The sequence below is a fragment of the Lissotriton helveticus genome, chromosome 1_1, assembly GCF_964261635.1.
Source record: "Lissotriton helveticus chromosome 1_1, aLisHel1.1, whole genome shotgun sequence".
Classification (NCBI taxonomy): domain Eukaryota; kingdom Metazoa; phylum Chordata; class Amphibia; order Caudata; family Salamandridae; genus Lissotriton; species Lissotriton helveticus.
In genome coordinates, this window is record NC_136057.1 from 96,941,376 (window position 1) to 96,958,824 (window position 17,449).

The window sequence follows — 17,449 nt, forward strand, 5'->3', positions numbered from 1 at the left end:
TTGGCATCTTTCAGGGCTTGCCCCATGTCCGCTGTATGCAAGTTGAAAAGTAGGGGGGCCAAGACGCACCCCTGCTTTAGTCCAGAGTTGGTGTCAATTCTTGCTGTTGTAATTGTTGGGCTTAATTTCACCTGGACCCATGTCCCCTCGTAGAGTGCTTTCATGGCTTCTAGCAGGACACGGGGGAGCCCCCAGGACTCAAGTTTTGCCCATAGTCGACTTCTGTTCACTCGGTCGAAGGACGTGGAATAGTCTATAAAACAACAAAACAGTGGCTGCTTATTCCTCGTATTGGCCTTCTTCGCAAGGTAGGAAAGCGCTATGATGTTATCCAGGGTGGAACTGTTAGCCCTGAAGCCGGTCTGTGAGGGCGGGAGAATGCCATTCTTATCCACCCAGGCCTCCAAGTCCCTTAATAAAAGGCGGGCGTAGACCTTGGCTTCTATGTCTAAAAGCCTATAATTGGCCAGGTTCGAGTGGTCACCCTTCTTGTGAATGGGAAATAGGACTGAGCCTTTCCAGGAGGATGGCAGGATTGCAGTAGCGAATGAGTGGTTGAATAGGGGGGTATGTGTAGGTGCAAAAAAGGCTGAGGCGGTTTTAAAAACCTGGGCAGGGATTCCATTTGGGCCAGGAGCTCCATCGGTTCTGATGGCCTTAATGTGCTTCAAAACCTCCTCTGTGTACTTTGCGGATTGGCTCTGTCTCGGGACTTCAATCGGCGCGCTTTGAGTTTCGATGGTTACAGCTGCCGCCTTGGACCACTCTAGACTGCCAGGGTTAACCCGGTTTAACTCGCAGGTGTACAGCCCCTTAGCATACTGTTCCCACACATTCCCTGCAACACTGTTTTCCTTGTGCACGCCACTAGGGGTCAGGCTGTTGATATAACGCCATAACTTGCTGTTATCTTTTTCTTTGATTAATAAAAACACTGTGAGCCAGTTTTGTTCTGTCCGCTGCCTCAGCCAAGAACTCCATCAGCTGTTTGGGGAGTCACCACCGGCAGGTCCACCTCTGATAGATCGTGCTCGCTACTGGAGCCAGGACTGGGAGCACTGGCCCCCGACTGCTCCGACGCGCTCCCAGGTGGGCTGGCGTCCCCCCGGCTGATGGCCACCACCGCCAGGACTGCCTCGGCTCTCTCCTGCCGCCATCTCGCCGGTAGTTCCCAGTGAATCCGGGCACCCCCGGGTGATTTCTCCGGTCCTGCTCTAGCCCCTCGGTGCCACCGGCTCTCCGCGCCCCCGTCAGGCGGGACCCAGTATAGGGAGCAAGACCCCCTCCGTCCAGTCAGCAGGGCACCCGGGCTCTCGCTCCAAGTACTGCAGGACAGTCTATGTCAGGCCACCAAGGTGTCGCAGGCTGGGTCATTTCGCGCCCCTGAGCGCCTAGTCCTGGCCAGTTTCCGGCGCTGAGGCGCGTCCGGTCCACCGCCCTCGGTCCAGGCAGCACCGCAGAGGCCCCCAGCCAGTCAAGGCGCTCGCCAATTCCGCATCGATCCCTCTTCCGCGTCACAGCCCCGCTGCTCCTCCGGATCTCCGACCAGTGAGGTCCCGGGACCGCAGTCGCCGCATGGGGCAAGGCCCTCTCCACCAGGACAGTGGGGCGAAGGGATCCCTCCTCCCGCCGCTCGATGCTACCTCCGTCACCAGGGCGCCCCGGATCGTCTGGGCGCCCGCCGGCGCCAGGCCCAGGGCAGCTGCCGGCGCACGAGGGCCCCCGGCCAGGGAGCTGAGGTTCTGGCTCACAGGCACTCGGGAGATCCTCCGGGGCGCTCAGCCAGTCACTCCGTCGAAGTTTGCCCACTTCCAGGCAGCCTGTAATGCGGGCACTGTACTGACCAGGGCAGGAGGAGCGCTAGGGGTCCGTCCTCAGTGGCAGGGTGAGCACTACTCCCTTCGTGGCCTCAGGGTCCCCGCCGTCGGCCGTCAGCGCGGCGCCGTCCAGATGCCCGGCGCCATCTTAGGGTCAGGCAGTCCGACCTGCCTCCGCTCCCGGGTCTTCGTTGCGGTGGACTCGCAGGGGGCGTCGCTCACCTCTCGCACTCTCCGGGTGCCTTCCGCCGCCGAGTCAGGTAGGCGCTTCCACAGCGGGAGCTCCCGATCGCCGACAGCCTCTCCTCGCCAGGCATTTCAGGCCCGCACAACAGCCGCCATCTTGCGCGCTCTCCGCGCCGGATTCCCCGATTTCCAGGGAACGCTCCCCGCAGCTGGATAACGGGGTTCTCGGGTCTGCAGTGACACCCCCTCTTGCTCCCTGGATCCTCCCCCGTGTTTCTAGGGGTCCGGGCCGGGTTACAGGATGTGGTGTGGTGCGAGGCGGGCACGGAGGAGCTCCGGAGACCCGCTTCCACCTACATCGGCGCCTTAGCCACGCCCCCCATAGGGTCTGATTCATGTTGTTTCCTCGCCTAGAGACGGACGGCACTCATGACTGGACTGCTCAGCCGGCCACCATGTACTCCGCCTTGAAAATTACCGATCACAATCCTGTCCTGATCAAGTTGTCATAAGCAGAAAGCAGTTTCCATTTTGGACAATTTACAAAATTCATTATATGCAACATACATACATTGTTTCTTACAAGGGGATTTTGGCCTTAAAAGGAAGTCGGGCAAATCTGTGTCCCCATTTAAAAGAGACAAATGTTGTTTGACAGATGACAATGTGATGTTTCCCAACCACTGCAGGCATAATTTACCTACTGAGTACGTAGTGCCGATATGTGATTGAGGGAAGCAAGGGTCAGGTATACTGAGCGTAAACCCGGTTGAAAAATTAGAAAAACATAATTGACACGCATTGGTACTTATTGGCCACATCCACCAGCCAAATTGATTACTGTCTGAGGAGTTAATAGTACCATTTAGAACCATGTCATTTAGGGAGGCCGTAGAATAATTTTTGTAGCGTGGCCATGCGCCTTATGCAGCCAATTGCGGAAGTGAGGGAGCATTCACATTTTTAGTAGTAGCTAAACCAAGACATGTAGTCTGTTGCACCATGTCATTCAAAAATATCAACTGTGATGGAATTAAACAAGCACGATGTAATGACTCAGTACCCTGGACCTGCCAAACTTTGGTACCGCATAATTCGAGCCGGTGGTCGCAGGTGGGGCACATCTGCACTCTCTTTTTGGGGGCCGCACTTCTTTTTCACACAAGGGGGAGAAAGATGAAAAAAGTACCAAAGAGAGACAGCAGGGACCTACAGGAGTGAGATAAAGGAGCCGGGAGTGGCTGGTGGTGGATTAAAGAGTCATGAGGTGGAATCAAGAGTGAGATAAAGGAGCCAAGAGCATCTGGGGGTGGATTAAAGAGTCATGAGGTGGAATCAAGAGTGAGATAAAGGAGCTGAGAGTGTCTGGGGTGAATTAAAGAGCCATGAGGTGGAATCAAGAGTGAGATAAAGGAGCCCAGAATGTCTGGGGGTGGATGAAAGAGCCATGAGGTGGAATCAAGAGTGAGATAAAGGAGCCAAGAGTGTCTGGGGGTGGATTAAAGAGGCACAATTTGGAATCAAGAGTGAGATATTGGAGCCGGGAGTGTCTGGGTGGATTAAAGAGTCATGAGGTGGAATCAAGAGTGAGATAAAGGAGCCGGGATTGTCTGGGGGGATTAAAGAGCCACAATTTGGAATCCAGACTCTCTTTACTTTTACTTTTATTATTAGACAGTTAATAAAAACCATAATGTACAAACATAACAATGCATGATAGAATAAAATTTTAAAATGTATAAAATCATGATCAGATTCTTGGTGCTAAGCATTATGCAGTGCGGTTAAAATAATGTTAACAAACTTCCCCAGCTCTTGCTAGGACCTGGGCTGAATTGTTGCTAAAACACAAAGCCGATGCTTCCCTACAATGTCTCAGTGACTGTTCCTGGAAGACAGGAATCAGTAAGCGGCGTCGGTCGGTAGCAAAGAATGGGCAGCAGCATAACAGGTGGAGCCATGACTCGTGTATGTAATTGCAAAGCCTGCAGATGGGCTGCTCGTTCCACCAGGCCCACTGCGGGTTAAAGTCAAAGATTGGTAGGGCTAGCAGCCTCATGTATAGTATTTTGTTGCGAGTCTGGGGATTGAGGGAATAGTTAAAATATAGTTGAGGTTTCCCCTTGATATATGATTCATTCAAAGCAGTGAAAAGTACATTTTTAGATAGCCCGGCAACGTCTGTCTGGAATGAAACTGACATGATTTGATTTGTTATTGTTTTTTTCCACATTGACGGGATAGTTGGGTTAGTGAGAGAGGTTGGTTCAATCTTTAGTGTGGAAATGGCGAGGTGCAACTGTTTATGCCAAGGGGAATGTTCGTCCTTGAACGCAGCTTGTAATTGCTCTTTCCTGGTGCTCGTAAGGTATGTATGTAGAATTTAATTAGGTCTCCCAGGCAGTAGAGGTTTGCACATGTCAGGCCCAGCTCAAGTCTCATCCTCGACCTCCTTGCGTGTTGCGGGACAGAGAAGATTTTCTTGTAGGCTTTTATTTGTAAATTTCCCAGAAATACATCCATTTTCCCAGGAAAGGCCAAGTGGCCGTAGGTCACTGCAGGTAGTAGTTTGGCCCGTAGCACCCTTAGGATTTGTTCGGCTGAAGGGCTGTGCAAGTGCCGATTCAAGCGCCTCAGGCTGTAAATGATCCCCATACCCTTAGACCTTAAGTGTCTACGGTGTGCTGCTTGGTTTGCCCTAATGTTAAACCAGACTCCTAAGTAGTTGTAGCTACTGCAGGTCACTATTTGTGATCCCCCTGCTCTCCAAGTAAGATTTTTCCTTTTTTTGTAGTTTCCAAAGATCAAAATTTTGGTTTTGGATTCGTTCATCAGAAGATGGTTCTTTGTATTGTACTTATTGAGAGCGGTGAGCGATCTTTGCAGTCCGATTTTCGTGTGGTCCATGATGATAATATCATCGGGATATTGCATTGTCTGTAGACAAAACCCGCCCAGTTTTGGGGCGGCCAGGGCTGCGCCTGCCAGTTCTTTTGGTAAGTCAGCGGTGTAGAGATTGAATAGTAGCGGGGCAAGTACACAGCCTTGTTTTAGGCCGTTTTCGGTTGCAATTTTTTTGGATAATGTTTGTGCACTTGTTTTAATCCTAACCCAAGTTTTATGATGCAAGGATATCAAAGCTGAGAGAAGAGGAGATGGTATTCCCCAGGAATTTAATTTTTTCCACAGCGTCCCTCGATTGACTCTGTCGAAGGCTGCGCTATAGTCCACGAAGCAGCAGAATAAAGGTAGCTGGTTAGCCAGGGTGGCTTTCCGCGACAGGTAGGACAGTGCTATTATATTGTCGATCGTGGAGCAGCCCGCTTTAAAGCCTGACTGGGAATGAGGCAGGATGTTATTTTCACTGGCCCAATTTTCTAGTTCCGTCAGTAAAACACGGGCGTAGGCTTTGGCTTCAATGTCCAACAAGGCTATTAGTCTATAATTGGCCGGATTTGAGTGATTGCCCTTTTTGTGGATTTGGTGTAGAATTGAACCCTGCCAGGAAGGTGGGATTTTGGCTGTGAGGAAAGCATGTGCAAAGAGGGGTGTAAGGAGTTCTGCCCAAAGCTGCCGATATTTTTTGAAGACTGCTGCAGGTATTCCATTTGGCCCCGGTGCCCCATCGTTCTTCATGCGGCTGATGATCTTGCTTACTGAGATTTCAGGTAAGGCCAGACCCGGGGTATTTCCGTTGAGTGGAGCTTGAGGCGTGGAGGGGGGTAAGAGCTCCCTTACCCCGCCATTATAAAGTTGATTAATGTGCTCCCCCCATACGTTTTCAGGAACTCCATTTTCTCGGTATACAGCCTTTACAACGAAACTTTTACAACGAACTACCATTACAACGCAACTTTTACAACGCAAACTATTACAACGCATAGCGCTTGGGGGCGCTCTAGGATAGGGAATAGGTTAATTTACTATCCAATAACCTTCCCTACTATCCACGGGGACTGGAGTTGGAATAGTAAATTAAACTATTCACTATCCAGCGCCCAAAAGCATTATGCATTGTAATGGTATGCGTTGTAAAAACTACGATGTAAAGGTAGGCGTTGTAAAAGTATGCGTTGTAACGTCATACATCCCATTTTCTCCAGTGTGGCAGTTGGTACTGAGCTGGTTGATGTACCTCCAGAATTGGGCCGAATTTCTTTCCTTTAGGAGGGAGAACATTTTTTGCCAGGCTTCCTTTATGCGTTTGTTCCGTTGGGCCCATGCGCGTTTCTTACTGGCTGCTCGGTGTGGCCCTTTTGTGGTTTGCTGGGCTGCTCTTTCTACTTTTTTCCTTCTATTTAGGCCATTTTGCCTCTTTCGTTTGTTTTCGGATGTTTCCTCATTAGAGGCTTGGTTGAGAGCCTTTAACGTCCGTTTTTTTTGATCGGGGGATGAGCCCCCCAGAGCCTGATGCAAATCGCTCAAGAGAATAGGCCAGTGATTTAAGATGGCTTCTGGGCCAATGACGCTTTTTACTTGAACGTTTTTCGTTACCCAATCGGGCAGTTTTGAGTCTAAGTTGATGGACCATTTAATCCTGCATGAAAATTGCTTGTTTTCCTCGCCTGTGGGTTCGCCAGTAGGTGTGAATCTGCAGGATGCAGTGATGGAAAGGCTGAAGGAAGCTCTTAAAGGCCTGTGATCGCTCTCGAATCGATGATCGATGTTAAAATCAGTTAGATGGTGGGCTAGCGTACTTCCGATGAACAAGTAGTCAATAGTAGAGATGTTTCTATAAGTTGGAGGTGGTGCCCATGTGTAGTCATTTGCTTTTCATAGATTGAAAGCAGATGATATAGAGCTGGCTTTAAATAGAGCTTGTAGAAGCGCAACCTCTTTGGCGGGATTGTTTTCATTTTCTAGTTTATAAAGCGATCAATTATTGAAGTCCCCAGCTATGAGGGGGTTGTGGTTGGGGAAAGTCTCCGATTGTGGCGGCCAGGTCGTCCAGTGCTTGGTTTCTCGGGTGCAGGGCAGGATTGACGTAGCAGTTGAAAAGTAGCAAACGGAGCGTGTTGTTGTGGTTTTTTAGTCCGTTAATGCATACTACTTGAGTTCCGGATGAATCAGATCCTATCATAGTTGCTTCCAGTCTGCAAGAATGCTTGATGTAAACCGAGAGCCCGCCCATTGGCCGCCCGAAGATATTCCGTCTCGTAGCTGGGACGTGGATTTCATAATATCCGGGAAAAGCGGTAGTGGTAGTTGCCCATGTTTCCTGGAGACAGATTAGGTCACCGCTTTGAAGGTACTCTACAGCCGGCTTGTTCTTAATCATTTTCTGGAGCCCGGCCACATTCCAGGATATGATTGTAAGGCCATTAATTTGATTGTTCCAAATGTAATCTGTTTTGCCTTTGAGGCGGTCAAAGATACCGTCGAACTGACTGTCGACCGTTTTCGACCTGGTGTCTTGATTGGTAGTTGATGACCTGAGAGCTGGAAAGGACCCTTCTCTAATTTCTGGAGCAAGTGATCCTCAGATGTTCGTGCTGATGAGGAATATTGGCTAGATGGTGTCCGGAGCCCGGGTCTTCTCTGCACTTTAGGATGGAATAAGTGTTTTGGGAATTTTCAGCTAGAACGTGGGGATATCTGTCTTGAGGTTGGGGCCTGATCTCTATGCCCCAATCTGCGAGTTGATTTGCTTCGCATAGCATTGCTGTCTGGTGTATCTGTTGATTTAGCCCCACCACTGTTGAGTCGTCGTGGGAATCGCCTGGCAGGCTTAGAAATTTCACCCAAGCGATATCTGCAGATCCTATGTGATCCAGGGATGGGATGTGGTTTAACAGGCGCAAAATGTTACCACTGTTCAAGACGTCATGGTTGCCTTTAGCGTGGTATCTTGGAGTAAGTACAGCAGTCACCTCTTCTAGTTTTGGGCGACTGCTGATCCTTGGGATACCCGATGTAACTTGGCTATCGGACACAGGTGTTGGTCTGTGTATTGAGAGGGTACTGATAGTCATGGGTCCGAGGGGGGATGTTGCCGTCTGTTGGTACTCCATATTTGTGTTATGTGTAATAGTGGAGGGTGGTTGCTCAGTGACCTCCGGGTGTGGCCTTAGGAGGGTAGTTGGTATTAGTGGTCCGGGAGCAGGGCTTTTCCTTGCGCCTGAAACTTCCGCGGGTTCAAGGCCAGTTGGCGTTGAGCAGACCTCGCCTTTCAGTTTGTTGTGCGGGCAGATAAGGGAGGCGTTAAGGGGGGCGCCTCTCGGGTTGGGTCTTCAGCAGGGCTCTTGATCTTTAATGATTTTGGTTGTAAGTTAATTGGTACCACTTCTTCGTCATTCTTACTTAATGTTTTTTTCATGAAGATTGGATACAGCTTGGCTGAGCTGGTGGCTGGGTTGGTTATGTGTGTACAGGTAGTAAAAGATGATGCTCGGTTTTTGGATTTTTCCCTCTTTTGTGCTTTCTTTAGCTTTTTCTTTGCTTTCCTAGAAAGTGGGGCTCCCTTTTGGTTGAGCACTAAGGCTGCTTCAGATTCTTCTATTATTTGACAGCTGGTTGAGGGATGTGATACAGTAGGTGTAATCTGCGTCGAGAGTGTTGGGGTAGGAGCTGCAAGTAGGATCAGCTGCAAATAATTTTTTGTTGGACTGACGGTGAGGTCTGCGGGTAGGTTGACTAAGTTGTTAGTTGATTCCGAGTGTGAATTAGTTGAAGCCAATAGCAAGGAAGGTCCAGGAGGGGATCTTGAAGAGCGAACTGAGTCAACTAAAGTGGTCAGAACGGCAGGTAGATTTGCCCATTGGTCCACAATAGCCGCACATGAGCATGAGCAAGTAGTTTGAGAATTGGAAATCTGGTTTGCAATGTAGTCCATTTTTCCTTTCAGCTCAGATAGGCATGTTTCTATTGTCTGTAGCAGGTCCATTTGTAGGTCCATCTTAGAGGATTGCCAGAGTAAAGCTTTAGCCGTTAGATATTGTGGATTAGTGAATTTTGGTGATTCTGGGGCGCCCATGTAACTGGAGTTCTCTGTGTTTTCAGGGGTGTGGTGTTGATAATTTGTCGCACTGGATAGTCTATACAGCTGTGGGGTAGACTCCAAGGTTTGCTCGATTTTGATTTCGAGTTTCTGTAAAAAGGATGCTGAAAGTTCTCCCGGGTCTTGTTTTTTTGAAGCAACTGGAGAACATGTAACTACATTCGATGAAGAGGCTTGCCTAGTAGGTGAATGAGGTTGATGTACTAATGCCTCAGTTGTAGTTCTGGTGTCCCCGCTTGAAGCCGGTTTGGAGTTGTCAGTGTCAAGTAATTGATGGGGGACTCCTGGGGCAGATCCTGTGTTGGTATTAAAGGCCAAATCGGGGCCCGACCACAATTTAGTGGGACTGTTAGTAGTAGCCATGCTATGGTGAGAGAGCGATCGGCTATTGGTCTCCGTTTGGCAAGGGCCCTGAGTAATTGTTGGGCTGTTTCCTAAGTGGTCTGTCCTGTCGTTAACTGATAAATTGTTTAGAGACCTTGGAAGCAAGTAATTGGTTATGAGGCCTGTGTTGGTGGATTTTTGATTATTGTGCAATGTGTACTTGAACCATTCGTTGTACGTCCTGCTGAAGCTTCGCCGCTGTTGGCATCTGCGGCTGATTTTGATATAGTGACTGGGATCCTTGTTGACATCTTGTTGCAGCTTAGTTTGGTGGTTGGTTGAGCCTACGATGGTGAGGGAGGCTTTTAGGTGGCCTTAAGTCGTAGGCTCACAAGGAGTACGGATCCAGTTCGGTTTCGCTTGTTGTGCAGCAGTGCGCTCCTGCTGCTGCTCGCACTCGCACTCCTATTGCTCCTCCGCTCACTCCTCCCGCAGCGCTGGAAGCGAACTCGCGGCTCCTGCCGCACCGGAATGCACTGGAAGGCAGTTCGTAGCTCCCGCCGCGCTGTGGGTCAGCTCACGACTCTCTGCCGTGCTGTGGGTCAACTCGCGGCTCTCCGCCGTGCTCAGACGTGCCAGGTATACTGTGGGGCGAGTTGCGGTTCTCCGCGGATCTGACAGCCTTGGTATTCAGCACCTGACATTCAATAGCGCCTGCTGTGGGTTTCTGAGCACAACTTTGGGCCCGGCTTTCATTCTTTTACAAATTAAGCACCGGACGTAGTAGTGTAGCGCAGGGCAGCAAGACCCTGCAGCAATAGAGAGTTGTCCCTCTTCAACACTGTGACATTACTTCTGCTGATGGAGGAGGGGGAGGCAGAAAGCAGGGGGATTTTTAGGGCAAGAAGAAGTGACAGCCCCACTCCAGTGGTAGTGATATAGGACTCTGTGGTACCAGCGGCTCCTGCCTCCGCGTGGTCCTTGCTACCCGGGCGGGACTGGAAACCAGCAGCGACCCTGGCAAAAATGCTCTCTTCAGCTTCTTGTGCCATCTCTCGCTCTCTTTTTCCATCCATCTAACCTTCCATCCATCTACCCACCCACCCATCCATCCATCCATCACCCACTGACACATCCATCCACCCAATCATCCACACATCCATCCACCCACCCATCCATCCATTCACCCACCCATCCATCCATTCACCCACCCATCCATTCACCCACCCACCCATCCATCCATCCATCCAACCACCCATCCATCCACCCACCCATCCATCCATCCACCCATCCATCTATCTATCCATCCACCTACCCACCCATCCGTACCACCCATCCATCCATCTCTACTTCTTTCCTCTCTCTCTGATCGCTTTCTCTCCACCTCTCCTCCCTCTGTTTCTCCGTCTCTCTCCTCCCAGAGACGTTTTAAGGCCTTGGCAAAGTGGGCTTTGGCCCCGGGCCTCAGCCTTTCAGGGGCCCCTGATAGACCTGGCTCTGTTCTCCACACATCCCTGCCCTGGTGACCTTGAATGGTTTTAAACACAGTTTGTTTTCATATATTTGTATTACAGGTGGGTGGCAGGGATTGTGAGCAGTGAGCTGGAGCTGAGTCATTGGACACACTTCAGAGTCAGGAGCAGTCTGATTGGACCATGATTTCACAACTGGTCTGGGCAGGGGCCCCAAATTGTTCGGTCCAGGGCCCCCAAAATCCTTTAGATGTCCTAGCCTCCCCCTTCCTCGTCCTCTCTTTCCATCCATCCATCCATCCATCCATCCACCCATCCATCTATCTATCCATCCACCTACCCACCCATCCGTACCACCCATCCATCCATCTCTACTTCTTTCCTCTCTCTCTGATCGCTTTCTCTCCACCTCTCCTCCCTCTGTTTCTCCGTCTCTCTCCTCCCAGAGACGTTTTAAGGCCTTGGCAAAGTGGGCTTTGGCCCCGGGCCTCAGCCTTTCAGGGGCCCCTGATAGACCTGGCTCTGTTCTCCACACATCCCTGCCCTGATGACCTTGAATGGTTTTAAACACAGTTTGTTTTCATATATTTGTATTACAGGTGGGTGGCAGGGATTGTGAGCAGTGAGCTGGAGCTGAGTCATTGGACACACTTCAGAGTCAGGAGCAGTCTGATTGGACCATGATTTCACAACAGGTCTGGGCAGGGGCCCCAAATTGTTCGGTCCAGGGCCCCCAAAATCCTTTAGATGTCCTAGCCTCCCCCTTCCTCGTCCTCTCTTTCCATCCATACATCTAACATCTACCACCACAGGGAGAAGCGGGGGAGGCCTCACACATGGAGAAAGAGAGGGGCCCCTCCCACAAGGGGCATCCGTGGGGCTCCTCCCACATTGAAGAAGCAGAGGGGCCCCTCCCACAAGGGGCATCCGTGGGGCCCCTCCCACAAGAGAAGCAGAGGGGCCCATACCACAAGGAGCAGCAGAGGGCCCCCTCCTAACCTACTACAGGGGCCCCCAGGGGGAGGCAGCAGCAGTCCCCCAGGGAGGGGTTTATTCTGTATTTATTTTAGGATGTTTATAAACGCGTGAACGAGGGGGTGGAGTCAAGGCGCCTCAGATTAAACATTTATTATCACAAGTTGTGCCCAAGAAGAGATACACACAGTATAACACCCCCAGAGGGACAGACATCAGGAGTGGGGTACAGTGGGGTGCAGTGTCAGCTGCACAAGACACGATCATCACCACAAGTCAGAAATACTTCCGGAGATCTGCCCCCTCCAGAGAGCATTAAATCAATGGGGTTCACCCACAGAATCAAAGGACCTGGGTATGAATAGTATAAAAAATAGTGGTCCTTGACTGTGAGAGGACACTTCAGGGTTAAAGGTCACTTTTTGGAGACGGAACATTAGGAGGTGCGGGGGGGGGGGGCGGCATCACCGGAACCAGGTCCCGGGGCTGAAAGATGGAAATGGATCAGGACATTTCCCTCATTTCCCTCATTCTGTGGAATGAACACGCGCCTCGTGTGTAGCGCCTCGTGTGTGGTATTAAAGCGCCTCGGTGCGAGCCACAGTCCTGCCCCCCGGGGGTCGCCTCTGGGCAGGTCTGGGCAGGTCCAGGGGAACAGTGTCTCTCTTCGGGGCCTGTGCATAGCGCCCCGAGACTCAGGGCGGAGTCAGAGGCGCTGTATGGGGTGGAATGAACTCTGTGCTCCGTAATGGGAATCCTTCACCGAGAGGCCTGTCCAGAGGAGAGGCAGAGGAGGTGAGGCCTGTCCAGAGAGAGGCAGACGAGGCGAGGCCTGTCCAGGGGTGCAGAGGAGGAGAGGCCTGTCCAGAGGAGAGGCAGAGGAGGTGAGGCCTGTCCAGAGAGAGGCAGACGAGGAGAGGCCTGTCCAGGGGTGCAGAGGAGAGACTTGTCCAGAGGAGGGGCGCAGGAGGTGAGGCCTGTCCAGGGGTGCAGAGGAGGAGAGGCCTGGGGGTGCAGAGGAGGTGAGGCCTGTCCAGTCGTGCAGAGGAGGTGAGGCCTGTCCAGTGGTGCAGGGGAGGAGAGGACTGTCCAGGAGGGCAGAGGAGGTGAGGCCTGTCCAGGGGTGTAGGCGAGGTGAGGCCTGTCTAGGGGAGCAGAGGAGGTGAGGCCTATCCAGGGGGCCGAGGAGGTGAGACCTGTCCAGGTGTTGCAGAGGTTGTGAGGCCTGTCCTGTGCTGGGGGCAGATTAAGTGAGACTGTCCAGGGGGTGCCGAGCAGTTAGGCTTGTCCAGTCCTGGGGGTGCAGAAGAGGAGAGGCCTGTTCTTTACTGGGAATGTAGATGATGTGGGGCCTGTCCAGAGTGGATGTATAGGAGGTGAAGTTATACGGGAGAGGTGCTAAGGTAGCGTGGCCTGTCCAGTGGGTGCAGTGGAGGTGACACTTGTCCATGGGGTTGCAGAGGAGGTGAGGCCTGTCCAGGGGTGCAGAGGAAGAGAGAACTGTCCAGGGGAGCAGAGTAGGTGAGGCCTGTTCTGTGCTGGGGTGCAGAGACCGTCCTGTCCGGGTGCAGAGGAGGTGAGGCCTGTCTAGAGGAGTGCAGAGGAGGCTGAGGCCTGACCTGTGTTTGGGGGTGCAGACGATATGTGGCCTGCCCAGGGGGTGCAGAGGAAAGAAGGCCTCCCTGTCTAAAGAGTGCAGAAGAGGTGAGGCCTGGCCAGGTGGGTGCAGAGGAGATCAAACCTGTTATGTGGTGGTGTATGTATGTATGTATAGGCGTACTTGTATAGCGCGTGACTGTCACCCGACGGGCATCCTGGCGCTTAGACTGTTATGACACATACATGATGTTTCCAGCAACTAAAACCATTACAGTTTCCTAGGGAACAAGTGTGTTTTTAAGGCTTTCTTAAAGGAAGCAAAGTCTTCCAGGCCCCTCAAACCTAGCGGAAGGGAATTCCACAATCTTGCTGCGGTAAACCTAAAAGATCGACCACCCATCCGGGATCTCAAAATCTTAGGCACTACTACCAGGTTGGCCGAGGCCGAACGGAGTGATCTTGACGGGGTGTACCAAGAAAATAAATCCTGCAGAGGGGATGGACCTTGTCCATGAAGAGCTCTAAACACAAGACACAAAGCTTTAAAATCAATCCGCTGTGGGATTGGCAGCCAGAAAATGTCCCTAAGTGCCGTAGCAGAAGAGTCCAGACGTCGGCGCGAAAGTGCTAGTTTGGCGGCAAAATTCTGTACGCGCTGTAATTTTCCCACCAGAACAGCCGGCGCCCCCAGCAGCAGCGCGTTACAGTAGTCGAACCTACTTAAAATTAAGCTCCGCACTACCTCTGGTCTAGCCTGTGCCAAAAGCATGGGTAAGATCTTCCGAAGCCAGCAGAGCAGTGCCATACAAGTGGCCACCGTTTTATTCACTGATGCCTCCAGCTGCAGGCTGGAGCTGAACATCACCCGCAAGTTTCGCACCGATTCAGCAGGCAGACTGGTGCCTTGAAAGTCAGGCGGCCAGAATTCCTGTGGAAGGGGCCTTGGGATACGGTCCGAGGAGCAATGTAGCACCTCGGTTTTGGAACTGTTGAATTGCAGGGAGTTGTTACCCAGCCATTCTGCCGTGGTGCTCATGCAGCAATGGAAGACCTCCTGTGACACCGCCTCCTTACCCTCAAACGAGAAGATAAGTTGGGTGTCGTCGCCATAGTTGGTGACTGCTATGCCAAAAGATTTTACCAGCCTGATCAGGGGGCAGAGGTAGAGATTGAATAAGATGGGGCTAATGGCCGACCCTTGGGGTACGCCCTGTCCGACCCTCCTGATGTTCGATTTAAAGGGTGGCAGAGCAACTACCTGGTGCCTGTGTACAGAGGAGGTGACGCCTGTCCGGTCCCGGTGAGTGCATAGGAGGTGAGGCCTGGCCTGTCCTGTGTTTGGGGGTGCAGACGATATATGGCCTGCCCAGCGGATTGCAGAGGAGATGAGGCCTCCCTGTCTACAGGGTGCTGAAAATGTGAGGCCTGTCCAGGTGGGTGCAGAGGAGATAAGACCTGTCCAGAGGAGTGCAGAGAAGGTGAGGCTTGCCCTGTCCAGGGAGTTGCAGATGAGGCGAGGCCTGTCCTGATCAGGGGTGCAGAGGAGGCGAAGCCTGTCCATAACAGCACAGGGGAGTTTAGGTGTGTCCGGGGGATTGAAGAGGAGATACGGCATGTCCAGGGGGTGCAGAGGAAGTGAGACCTGTCCTGAACTGGAGTTGCAGAGGAGGTGAGTCGTGTCCAGGGGATGCAGAGGAGGTGAGGTCTTTCCAGTTGGTATATATGAGTTGAGGTCTTTCCAAGGGGTGCAGAGGAGTTGAGGTCTGTCCTGCGGGATGCAGTGGAGGTGAGGCCTGTCCCTGAGCCAGGGGTGTCGAGGAGACGAGGCCTGTCCAGGGAGTGGAGTGCATTGGAGGTGAGGCCTGTCCAGTGGGGTGCAGAAGAGGTGAGGCATGTCCAAGGGGTGCAGAGGAGGTGAGATCTTTCCAGGGGGTGCAGAGGAGGTGAGATCTTTCCAGGGGGTGCAGAGGAGGTGGAGCCTGTCCAAGGGGTGCAAAGGAGGTGAGGCAGGTCCAGATGGTGCAGCATAAGGCACGCTCCTTGCCATGCTTGCGGCAAACTGGTAAACGGGAACATGAATCAGATGGCACAGAATGGGATGTCACAGCCAATGGTCCCAGCCCAACTGGCCTCTGTGCCGAGCATGCAGAATCAAAGGCAGTCAAATTGGAACATGCCTTCAGTCCCGATGGCCCCACAGCCCAATACAGAATAGAATGTCAAATTCTCAACAAATTCAGGATTTCAACAAAATCCTTCAGTGATTAATAAGAATTTTCCACAACTTGCATCTACACTAAGAGTTTCTACTGGAGTGAATCAGACACAATGACGGTGCCTGAGATGGGAGAAGGGTTGCATGCTTGGTGCAGTCCTAGATGTCACCCAGAGTGGCCCTTTTGTAGAAGAAATAAATGGGAATCCAGCATCACTTTTAATCAATAAATGTGCTACCCGTTCCACAGTCAGACTGACGGGAGCTTCCAACCCACCCCTCTTGGGAAAGGAGTCCAAGTTGTAGGCATTTCTAATAAACAACTGATAAGCTGTCAGCAAATGTTCCCATACAAGTTGGGTCATTAATGAATGGCCACAAACTTAAACCGTGATTAAGATCCAGTTATTATGTTAGGGAATAACCTTGTAAAATGACTTGTGGCTCTTAGGTGAATAGTCACAATTAATTATTCATTTTGTAGGTGTGGTTTATTAAATTACATTTTGTTGTGCTATGTTTTCATGAACATTCATTGATTGCTGTCATTTTTACCTCATCATGAACCATGTCAATAATGTGTTCTCTCTGTCTAAAAACCTATAAAATTTACTGTTTAGGGATATTTGTTGGAATTGTTTTATTTTACACTTTTCCTTAAAGGCAGATTACATGTCAGTCCCCTAACTGATTTTGTACTTAAGAACTTTTCCTTGATGATTTTTAACTAAGCAGATTCTATGTCAGTTTGCTATTTGATATTATAGAAAAACGTTTTCTTATTTCTAAGCACACATTTGTTGTGGTGCTCTGTCTATTGACTTTACATCAAGAGTTGTTTCTGATTCTGGCTTTTGATATACTTTAGAGGTTACCTTTATGTGAACCTCCTGCAAATATTATGATAATTATTTCTCTGACTGAGTACCCATGTTTATGCCTTCAGTAATTATTTGAAACCTTTAATATAGCTTTGTAGCTTGTTGTAGCTCTAAAGGCAAGGGCCTTTACCAAGGGAGTGGTCCTTTAATGGGCAGTATTGCCTGCTACGGCTGACTATAAGGTCATTAAACTGTTTGCCCCATGAGGGCAGAATGTGTTAATTAATAAAACAACAGTGTCCCGGAGACCGAGGGGCTTGAAACACCTCCGGTACTCTGAACTGCTGTAAGTGTTAATGTTCAACAGTTAACAGCCGCATGCAGGACCACAGTGGTTAATTGTTGAACATTCACAGCAATAGGTGGTAAAGGAGGCTGAAGTCAGCCCCTGGCTCTCCCTGGGCTCGGCTAAACTGCTTTTCATCATTCAGGTGAGTCGGGAGATGCAGGAGATGAGCAGAACCCCCCCTGCTTCCGAGACGCCAGTGACACTGTGAGCTACGGGAGGAGAAAGGGGGGGCTCCTGTGTGCCCTGCTCCAGGCTCTATCTTCTGCCTTCTCCTGCCCAATCCATGTATTTTGGAGAGGCAGAGGCTGTGTATAAGGACATTGTAATGTTGAGAGCAGCAGGCCTATATCAGGTTGTATCGGCTGCTGCTGCTCCGTTGTCTTCAATGGAGGTCTAAACATTTCAATGTTTCAAGCTTTGTCTCGTGAAGGATTTATTTAAACTGATCCTCCGCATCATCCCTTCAGATAATATATCGATAAAAAGCTCCAACACATTGATGCTTTGTTGCTTCCATTGCTCAGCATTCGAACTCTGCATCAGCTTGAACTTGAATTACTGTTGCTCAGAGAGCATGGTTTGTTTAAATGTAAGAGTCTGGTTGATTTATGAACGGTGGGCAGAATTATGTACAAGGACATTAACATACCGATGCAAACCAGATTGTTTGATTTGCAAGTTTCATGGTCTGTAA

General features: G+C 50.8%; 1 protein-coding gene across 4 annotated transcripts in view; it reads left to right on the forward strand.

Moving 5' to 3' along the window:
* LOC144756937 (uncharacterized) overlaps positions 1 to 17,449 on the forward strand; it is a 120,769-nt gene that overhangs the window by 15,393 nt on the left and 87,927 nt on the right. The window lies entirely within an intron of this gene.